The sequence below is a fragment of the Triticum aestivum genome, chromosome 3B (genome assembly GCF_018294505.1).
Source record: "Triticum aestivum cultivar Chinese Spring chromosome 3B, IWGSC CS RefSeq v2.1, whole genome shotgun sequence".
NCBI classification, from domain to species: Eukaryota; Viridiplantae; Streptophyta; class Magnoliopsida; order Poales; family Poaceae; genus Triticum; species Triticum aestivum.
In genome coordinates, this window is record NC_057801.1 from 282,548,478 (window position 1) to 282,559,382 (window position 10,905).

At 43.0% G+C, this 10,905-nt stretch overlaps 1 long non-coding RNA gene across 7 annotated transcripts; it reads left to right on the top strand.

Annotated features, from left to right (window-relative positions):
* The first annotated feature begins 2,543 nt into the window (after positions 1 to 2,543).
* On the top strand, positions 2,544 to 8,145 carry LOC123069722 (uncharacterized). 7 transcript variants are annotated; one of them, XR_006432741.1, is made up of 11 exons: positions 2,546 to 3,043; positions 3,272 to 3,410; positions 3,575 to 3,681; positions 3,780 to 3,909; positions 4,452 to 4,533; positions 5,012 to 5,191; positions 5,659 to 5,728; positions 5,819 to 5,882; positions 6,163 to 6,286; positions 6,418 to 6,475; positions 7,878 to 8,145. It is a non-coding gene; the product is annotated as an uncharacterized lncRNA (long non-coding RNA). The 7 variants fall into 7 exon arrangements; XR_006432738.1 differs by having other exon boundaries at positions 2,544 to 3,043; positions 3,780 to 4,533; XR_006432739.1 differs by lacking the exon at positions 4,452 to 4,533 and having other exon boundaries at positions 2,547 to 3,043.
* Positions 8,146 to 10,905: the final 2,760 nt, after the last annotated feature.

A 10,905-nucleotide genomic window follows, 5' to 3' on the forward strand; every position in this document is an offset into this window, starting at 1 on the left:
CACTGGTGACCCGCCCGGAGCTTGGCGATTCACAGATAACCCGCCTGATCTTGGTGACTCGTTAGTAACCCGGCGGGCGAGTCAGATGGACAACAAGGCCCAAAACCCAGAAGGTCGGTTCTTGTTATGATGGGCCAGTTTAAGAGGAAAGGGATGACGCATATTTCCTTTACGAGGAAGCAAGACCCGGACTTGTATTAAACTTGTAAGAGAAGATAGACTAGTCCTAATCCTACTAGAACTCTACATGTAACCCACCCCTTCAACTTATATAAGGAGGGACAGGGCACCCAAGAGGGACAAGTAAGAAAATAATCTCTAGGGCTAGACACAATAATGAGAGCCGGCTATGCGGCAACTCCATGATGATCATAATGAGACCTAGCCACAAACAACATGTAGGGTTACTACCGGACGGTGTTTCCCGAGGCCCAAAGCTGTCTAAATTCTTGTCTTGTGTTGCGTTTCTCGATTCTGATCAACCCCTCTCAAGCTACCACATAGATGCATTGGCCTCACGACTAAGTCCTCACACTAGGACATCTGCCGTGACAAATCCACGATAGCATATGATTTGGACAGATAGAATTTGAGGAAGAAGCATAGAAGATGTTAGGGTTTGATCACATTCACTTAGATCAATAAAGATTCAAGTATGTATGAAGACATAACTATAAGTGAATGCTGTAGAGGATAGAACACAAAAAAAATATATAGGACAAATGTTTCCTACAAGCAGTGGTAGTTACCACCACTAGCGTTTTGTATGTTGTATGTAGTATCTGTCGGAACCGAGAGTATGTACATATAGTATATAGTTTCTAACAATGATTATGTAGTATGTATACTAATTTTTAGATCGTATGTACCATTTTTTGAGTATGCTCATTTTTACGTATAAATATGTATGTAATTTACAAATATAACAAAAACTATGGGCTCATAAGCAATTTTTTCATGTAACTTGCTTTGAAATATCTTAGATATAGTATATGAACATATTTAAAATAATAAAATAATATATATAATACCACATGATAGTATATAAGACATGCGGGGTAACTACCACCGGGTGGTAGGATAGATTTTCCCTATATATATATAAGACAACACTATTCCTGAGATTAGAATAGCTATTTGGATCACGGCGCGCCCTATATAGGGCCGGACCGGATTGCTCCCGAACTCACAAAACAAAGAAAACAAAAAGCCCATCCCGAGCCCCACGTTCCCCACCTCTCCTCACTCTCCCCCGATTCCCAGTCGCCGCCATCCCGGCCGCAGCGCGCCTCCTCCCCCACGGCCGGCGGGCCTCCATCCCGGCCGCCGCGCGCCTCCTCCCCACGGCCGGAGCGCCTCCATCCTCGCTGCCGCGCGCCACTTCCGCCACGGCCGGAGCGCCTCCATCCCCGCTGTCGCGCACCACCTCCGCCACAACCGGCACACCTCCTCCTCCAACGCCGACGCGCCTCCTTCCCCACGGTCGCCGCCCTTCGCCCCAACCACCTCCTTGCCACCAGGTGCGCTGCCGCCAGTAACCATCTAACGAAGAGCCGCCCCTGGATCACGACCGACCCTCCCCCTGGATCGCGGCCGAGCGCCTCCCCTCCCAGCGTTCCACCTCCTACCTCGCCAAGGTCGGCCGTCATCTATGCGGCTACGCCATGCCCCGGTCCTCCACTCCGCGCAGTTCGACCTCGTACGCCCGCACTGTTCGACCTCGCCGGAGCGGCCAGTCCATATGAAGGAGATGTTGCTGGTTGACCAGTTTGACGCCCCGCGCACCCGAGCAGAGCATGAGCACGAGCAGCCGGAAGGAGACACTCGTCGCATGGCAGTGGCATTGCGTCTGCTCTTGTACAAGTAGCAGTAGGTTCATCTCTGTCAGTGCTACTCTCTGTTCTTTCTGTATGCGTCGGTTAGCAAAATAGTCCTTCCGGCTATATACTGCTTTTAACAAAGTTGATCAAAAAAAGAAAGTTCAACAACAAAACAACAGGGGGATGTTTAGTGGTATGCTTTGGCAGAAACTGTTGACACCTGCTGCTGCTACTGGGTGGTGGTGCGGTCTCCCTACTTGGCTGCCGTGGGGAGCCTGCTGGATGGCTCGCTCGCCTCCCCAACTACAGTGTCAAGGCCGTTCAACACGGCAACCCAAGGCCATTCAACGTCACAACCCAATGCCGTTCAACTCCCATGACGTCCCTCTTCTCTGACTCTGCCGAGGACTGGAGTGCAGAGCCACTGCCTTTGGTGCTTTTCCGTCTCCTCTGAATCCCACTTTGTTCATGTATTTAAAATAATAATGAGGCTAGCCAACTCATCTCCAGGAGGCTCCCCCAATTTCAGCCTTCGTTTGCCGTTGGATCGTGGTCAATTTTGTCTTTGACTTTGTTTAAGCCGTTAGATGCTCGTTGCTCTCGCTGGTGGTTTTGACCGCGTGATAAGTTCTCATGTCCAATGACTGGTGGGCTCGTGTTCTGTGCATGTTGGCTGGGTGAGCCGTTTCGAGGTGCAGGTGCGCCCTCTCCCCGCATGCCGCGTGCGCGTCGCGCCATTTGCAGTGGCGTGGGTGCCATGCCCTCGAACCCCCCATCGGCCCAATCCAATCGCCCGCACGCCGCAACCCTTCCTCCTCGATCTCTCTCCCTCAGCCGCCACAAACCCTAGCCCCCTTTCCTACCATCCCGCGGTCGCTGTCGCTGCTCCATCTGACCTCCCTCGTCAGCCGCCGCCGCTACGGCTCCTCGGTCCACCGACTCTGTCCGTGCAAGCGGCCAGTTTCCTTCCGCCCCGACCTTCTCCACTGTCTCCCAGTTCATCATCCGTCCCTTGCTGCTCGAGGTGTTCATCTGCCCAGGCCGCGAGGAGGAAACATGAGGAGGAGAGACCTCGTCTCGAGAAGCCACGGGAGGAGGGGCTCAAGCAAAGAAGAGCAGTTGCCAGCCAGGTATTCGGCTTGGCTCGACGCTGTCCTTCGTGTCCGGGCCGTGGCAGACCCTTGCGCCATCATTCAGGTGTCTTTGCGGCTGCAGGTCCGCATGTGAGCCCCCAACCATCTCTCTCTCCCGCACTCATTTTCCCTCTCACGTTTAGCATTTGAGGCTGTAGATCTAAGAACTAGCTGTTTGTAAAAATGCTAAAGGAGGACTGCTTAGAGGAAGGCAGTATGTTCTACAGTTTCAGTTACATGATTACATACAGCTAAAGAAAAGTTTACATGATTCTATAATTATTATTGGAGATTTTCACTCACAGTAAATTTCTACAGATCTACACTACAAGCTGGACCATATAGAATGATCCAATGATAGGATCCTGCTGTGTTCTAATGAATAGACTGTTCAAAGGATCTGTTTAAAGACAACATGCATGTATTTGTACAAAGATCATATTATTTCGATGCCCATGTAAGTTCTCTTATCTCTTTGGTGTGCATCTTATTTAGGACTTACCTCATTGCAATTTATGGTCATGCTTTCCATAGCTAAATCGGTATCAAGAATATTGTATTGTTTATTTCTTACCATGTCTGATCTACTAATATGGTTACATCTGTACAATACTTTTATAGATGAAGTTGGTGGTTCATGCAGACCCAAGGTGCACTGACAGAAGATATCAGAGGAGCAGAGGAAAATGCAAGTGTGTATGTGTGAAAAATTATTGGTTTAACTCAAGGTATTGTTCTACATGTTGTTGTCATCATGCTCAAATTCCAGTTATTATCACTATCAAATAGTGTCAAACACTCAAATCATTGTTCTGAATTTCTGTAGGATGTTGAGGAAATCCTCGAAGGCATAAAGACTACACAGACACTTACTTTTTTATGGTTTTTCTTCGTAGCTGATGGCAAGCTCCTTTCTTGCTAATTGTGATTTCTTTTGTACATGGCCTCTCACCAGAGTAAGTATATAGACCTGTGATGTTTCTTTCTGATTTTCTTGGAGTTTTCAGGGGTATTTTGAGCTTCTAGATTGATTGTTTCATGAAGCATTATAGATCAGACCGTCAAATTGATGTGTAGTTTACAGTTAAGTATCAAGTGGATGTGGTTCTATCTTATTTATCCAAGAAGCTCTTATTTGACAAATCACCATCCAGTTTGCTGTATGGCTGATTCTGATGCACTCAAAGTGAACAATGAATAATAATGATTCTTCTTATAAAATTACATGATTAATTAAACCTCAGTTCCTCATGTTTACTTCGCGGGACTGAAAATATTTGTACGAATTTATCAATCATGTGTCAGCCTTCATTTGCATCTCATCCTCAAAGAAATCTGATATGATTTAATTCCATTAGCAAATTATTCTGGTTAGACTTCAAGCTTGGGCCAGTAATTTTTATTGTGTAGATAACAACACGTGGACCTCCTTCAGAGTCATGAGAAGAAAAACTTTGGGTTAACCGTTTATTCTGGATTTGTGATTTATGATGTTCAGGTCAAGGATGTCGAGTTCTCCTGCTTGCTCTGGTTCGAAACTTTTATGCTCTGTTTGGCCTGTAACTTGTATTGCCTTATTGGTAAAGATTTAAATTACACCTTGCTTCTACAAACTATTTTATTTTCTTGGAGAATATTATATTCACTGGTTGACGGGTTGATCTATTTGTGTTCTGTACCACGGTTGACGGAACATCTGAATTTGAAACCATGAATCGGGGATCATAGGGTTATTAGAGCATATGTAACTCGGGAACAACGACAAGTTATTTAGGTGTTGGTCATCACAATACACTGGTTGAGGCGATAAATCTTGTTTCGTCAATGCCCACTATTATTATGATCTCCTTCTTTGCAAAAATAAGTTCTCCCGTAATCTTTTTACTGAATCCATAAAAAACAAGTTGTGTGATAGAGCTGTTACTGTGCGGGCCAGAATGAAGTTTCTATATGCCCTACTATACTCACATAATTTCTGATTCTAATAGGCTTCCTGCACCGACATCTGATGCCTTTCTATTGTAAATCTTCACCAAGTTGCCATTTGTTTTTATGGAGATACAAACCAGATGTATGACCATGAGTGAAGGAATGCTATTCCATGAGCGAAGGAGCTCGAGGTGAACAGGGAGTGTGGGAAGGCGAGAGGAACCAGGAGCTCATCCCTCCTCCCATGGCTGCCTCATGGATCTGGAGTATAAGGAGGACAACATGTGCCTGTTGTAGGCGGCGAACTAGGTGCTCCACTCTTTCTCCCCCTCTCTTAATTTCTTCCTCACACGTATTTTACTTTGCTATTATATGGATTTTTAAACTTGACGTGTGCAGATCTGATATAGAAGAGAGGAAGAATAAATTTAGCTAAGAGTGGAATTTAGAGTTCAAAGAATCAGTTGATGCTATTGACCAAAGAGCGATTTTTGTTACAGTTCCTCTGAATTAGTAAACCAGAAGGACTAAAACATCATCGGTCAGCCATTGTTGTTAGATTGATGTTGCCTTGATTACCACTTTGTTTGGTGGCTACACTATAAATTCTTGAGATATAGTGCAATGGTTGATAGTTTGTTGCATAGTCATATTGATTCTGCTGAATTGTATATCTAGGATTCCTACTAGAACATGTCATTCCAAATTGCGACAATGATCTTTCTACTCATGAGTAGTCCTTTTTTATACTGAATTTTGATGCATACTCTATGCAGAAAAGAAGGCCTCCTCGGACATTAAGAAGGTACAACTAGGTAGCAATGGAAGTGCTCCGTTCAAAAACAAGTAATATCTTTGAATTATTACACTAGAATGTATGCATGGTAAATACCATGACCTTGCTAATTTACATCTGTCCCCTTCTCCTTTTCTCAGGAACTTGGCAGAGGCTCTACATATGCAAATGGAGGTTCAGACACAGCTCCATGAACAGCTATAGGTGCCTTCTCTGTTCCTGTTTTCGAGCTCTAATAGGATGGTGTTGTTGTCGCCTTGTCGACACATTTCTGATAGTAGGAGCATTCTTTTTCTTGCTTCACAATAATTACTGCACTTTGTGTATATATGAACCCAAATCCATATTTAAATGGGTGCTAAATGTTTTTGCGGCATGGTGGACTTTGGAGACTAGCGCTTTTATAGTATTGTTACGGACTCTATTTTTTTACTAATAATCGTATTGATTCTGCCGAACTAATCCTCTCTTTGTATATCTATAGGATTCCTACTAGAACATGTCATTCCAAATTACGGCAATGAGCTTTCTACTCATGAGCAGTCCTTTTTTATACTGAATTTTGATGCATACTGTATGCAGACAAGAAGGGACCCTCAGACATTAAGGTACGACTAGGTAGCAGTGGAAGTGCTCCGTTCAAAAACAAGTAATATCTTTAAATTATTACACTAGAATGTATGCATGGTAAATACCATAACCTTACAAATTTACATCTGTCCCCTTCTCCTTTTCTTAGGAACTTGGTAGAAGCTCTACATATGCAAATGGAGGTTCAGACACAGCTCCATGAACAGGTATAGGTGCCTTCTCTATTCCTGTTTTTGAGCTCTAATAGGATGGTGTTGTTGTCGGCACATATTTCTGATAGTAGGAGCATTCTTTTTCTTGCTTCACAATAATTACTGCGCTTTGTGTATATATGAACCCAAATCCATATTTAAATGGGTGCTAAATGTTTTTGCGTCATGGTGGACTTTGGAGACTAGCGCTTTTATAGTATTGCCATAGACTCCACTTTTATTAAACAAAATTGATTCATCAACACTGCCCTACTGTTTTTGATGCACAAAATTAGTCAATCAACACATTGGCCTGCTGAAAATCAACACACTGGACTGCAGCAATACTAATTACTGCAGAATATGGTGGTCAGCAAAATCTACAAGAACATCCATCCTAGGTGTAGAATAACAAGGGGTGTGCTGCGAAAAATTAAGAGAGGGGGACAATGAAAAGCAGTTGCCTCAACAGTACATTGCTAGACGACCTCAATGCGGTGCTCAGGGTGGCAAATGAAGAGGCGCCCAACGTCCTTGTGGTGGAGATAGGGGATGAGTTGGGCGTCCTGGCGGTGGAGAACAGGACGCGTTGGCATCCTCGCGGTGGAGAATGGGGAGACGACGTGCATCCTTGCAGTGGTGAACGGGAAAGCATATTAGCATCTTGTTCCTGGAAAAATATAGTGCAGTGTGGTGTTTCCCATTGATAGCAAGTTGACTGCCAATTTCACAGCTTTTACAGTTTTAGGAGGTGCTGCAAGATTATTTTGCATTGTTAACGTAGTGTGGTGTTTCCCGTTGATAGTAAGTTGATTGCCAATTTCACAGATTTTACAGTTTTAGGAGGTGCTGCAAGATTATTTTGCATTGTTATCATATATGATTTTCAGATTATTCTATCATGAAGTATTGGTTTATTATTGAGGTAGCCTTAGATGGAGGAGCTGCATGCAGTTTTTGTATCTTTTTTCAAAGTCCTGAATGGTCCCATGAAAATCCCTGTGTGCAGTTTCAGAGCCTCATCACACTATGGTAGGAAAAATAGGTATTTAAGTTATCGAAGGCTCCATTTTTGTCTATTATATAGATTATATAGGTTTGTGATCGAAGGTAGGTTGTCACATAGGGTTTGTTGCTTGTGAAAATTATATACAGCCATGACCATGAGTCCCTGACAAAATAATCTCAGCTCATGTTACTAGGATCAGGGAACCTCTGACCATTTTTCTGAAACACGCCGCATCTCATGTTCCTACTTTCCCAGCTACAATACTATGTACTTCATTCTTATGTTTGCTTTTGGAAGTTATATCTCTTTCTTTTACCTCATAAACTTGCTAATGATATTGGCGAAGTAATCCCCACTTTAGATTTCCCATTGAATGAATAACTAATTTAGATTGTTCAAAAATTGTAGGTCAAGAGCCATGAATAGGAGCAAGGCATCACACTCCAGCTCTGAGAAGAAAAAGATATGAAGACAAGAGATAGATCAGTGTTCTGCTCCGAAGCAAAAACATTTTGCATGTAATAATGAACTGTACTTTACCACAATCTCTCTAAAACAGGCCTACCTATTACCAGTCCATTGCTTGCCTTTTTTTAGGAAGTATGACTCAGTCGTATATATTTACATTCGCGTTGTTTAATTGTGGTTTGTATGCTTGAAAATACGTTTTAACCAAGCTTGAAAATTCTTATGTGCAGTGAAATTGTATCTAACACTTTGTAAAGAACAAATGAAACACGTTTCAAATAACTCTTCGTCTAAATCGACACCTTGTGCCATTCGACATCATAATCATAAATGGTTGCTAAAGAGTTTGAATCGGTAAAGTGGTTTCATCCGCTGTTTCAAGTCTGGAGTGTTCCTTAGTGCTAAATCCTAATTTAATTTTCAAAACACTTTGTGTTTGAAATGAACATTGTGCTATATGGCGTAAAGGACCATTTGTGTCACCAGTTGAGTACGCTTCTCCCTCCCAAAGGAGGAACCGAGGAAGAAAAGAAATACACAGTCACGAAAAGAAATACACAGTCACGATCTGCGCTGCCGCTTCATATTTCACTCCGGACGGGCCACACAAAGAATTGTTCCTGGGCCAGGCTAGGTATTTGGACGGCCCACACAAAGAATTGTTCCAGTACCGGGCTAGGTAGTATATGGGCCTTTCAAATACCTATGCCTACTTATGCACAACATATAGAGGTTTTTGCACATGGAAAATAAAATTTTAGCGCAAACACTGCTAAAAAATAGAGCCTTATCTGGTTCATACATGTTATATAAACATGAATTTTTTTCAAGCTCAGATTTCTCAGTGTGATAACCATATTTTCAACTAAAAAATGCTTCCTTAGCTGGTCTATGCATGTTATAGAAATATGATTTTTTTTCAAACTCAGGTTTCTCAGCGTGATAAACATATTTTCAATATAGTACTTATGACTTAACACATGGGCTTACTACTACCAGTATCGAATATGTCCTTGCAAAATGAAACTATTTTCATCGACAACATGTCTTTAGCGGGTCTCTGCGCCATTTGGCGCAATGGGTCAACTAGTATATGTGAATGAAGCTTCATTGTATTCATCTCACTTTGTTCATGTATATATGTGAATGAAGCTTCACTGTATTCATCTCACTTTGTTCATGTATATATGTGAATGAAGCTTCACTGTATTCATCTTGAACGGTTGCTTACTTGCTATCAGAGGAGTGAAAACATAGCAAGGTAGATCATGTGGCTGTTTGATCAACTGTTAATTCATGTTATTTAGTTTATCCAATCTTTCTTTGCTAACACACATGGCCAACTTTCATTACTTTTTTGTGGTATGAAATTTTTCAGTCTCACGGGCATATGGGAAACACACATGGCCAATTTGTTTTTGTGTTTTTGCGGCAAACAGAGAACATCTGCTCTGATAACTCTCTCACGCTCGGACTTTCAATTCTCACCATGCATTTCTAGCCACGTGCGGCTGTGTTGTTGCTGTCACTATTACTCAACCTGCCATGACTATTTTAGTCGACCTGCCATGGATGCTCTACAGCCACGCGATGGTGAGCAACAGTAGCATCAGCGGCAGTAGGACTCGCTAATCGACAAGCTTGCCGGAGTTGTGCTCGGTAGATGGAAGAGGGAACTAGAGGAAGGAGGCCATCATCTACGCGCTTTGCTCGGGGATGAAGGAGCTCGTCGGAGTAACACCACTCCCACGCATGAGCATCCGTCAGATCCATTGGGTTGCGGCTGTTGGAGGTGGCTGGAGACTGGCTGTGCTCGAGGAAGGAGTCGCCGGAGCAGCACCACCTCCCCGCATGAGCTAGCGGTGGACTGCAGCGGCAGTTAGCAGCGGACTGCAGAGGAAGCGGTAGCTAGCAGCAGACGAAGGCAGCCATACCATGCACCTGCAGCAAAATTATAGAAGTTCAGAGGCTGTTCTATTCCCTGACAGTAGTAGCAAAAATTCACAAACCAAACAGACAACAAGAAAGGAATGCCTCATTGAGAAAAAATAAGCTAACTTCTAGCACCGCATCTCATGGACGAGGTCGTCGTAATCCCAGGGTTGCTTGTAGCGGCGGCGGATGGGGCGGCGTCGTTTGGGGGATGCCATGAAGAAAAAGTAAAGATGTTAGCAAAGAAAGATTGGATAAATAAAGGTATGTCATTTAGGAACATGAATGAAAGTTTGCTTTTGCATAATTTTAATATGTGGGCACCCATTTTGCATATAGTCGATGAGAGAATCATATACGAAAAACCAGAAAGATAACAACAAAAATATGTAAGAAAAACCTTCAAGTTCAACTAGAAGAACCAAATAAGTTCATGACGCCCTTCGGCGGAGCATGAGTCTTGGGTGTGTGCGTCTTGAGTGTGTGCTATTCGTGTGGGTGCCCACATGCGTGTCTACGGCATGTATGTGTGCTCCGAGTAGGTCTATCATAGGGTTTTTTCATATCTAAAAAATACATGTTATAAATAGTTAATGAAATGTTAACCAAAAACAAAACTAATGCAAAATGGCCTAAAGAATAAGCCCACCCCGTTCGGAAGTTCAGCGATAAAAACCTAGAAGTTCAAATAAAAATAACGGAGAAGTTCAAAGTTTTCACGTAACCAAAGAGAAGTTGAGGTAGCTAGATAACTGCCAGAAGTTCACCTACTACACGGTGTCAGAAAATTACAAACGAAAATACGTCACAGAAGTTCAACATGAAAACAGCAGGAAGTTCAACTACTACACTGAATGAATTTCAGATGAAAAACTTTTAAAACCGTTGCGAGTATGAAAAAAATGATCAACACCAAGAAGTTGCGTGTTTACAGCAGCTTATTGATGTGCAGCAGAAGTTCAAGTCAAACTAACGGGGCGATTCAGTGCTTATTCTTGAAAAAGTGGAGAAAATTATACATGCTCCATAGGTCAAA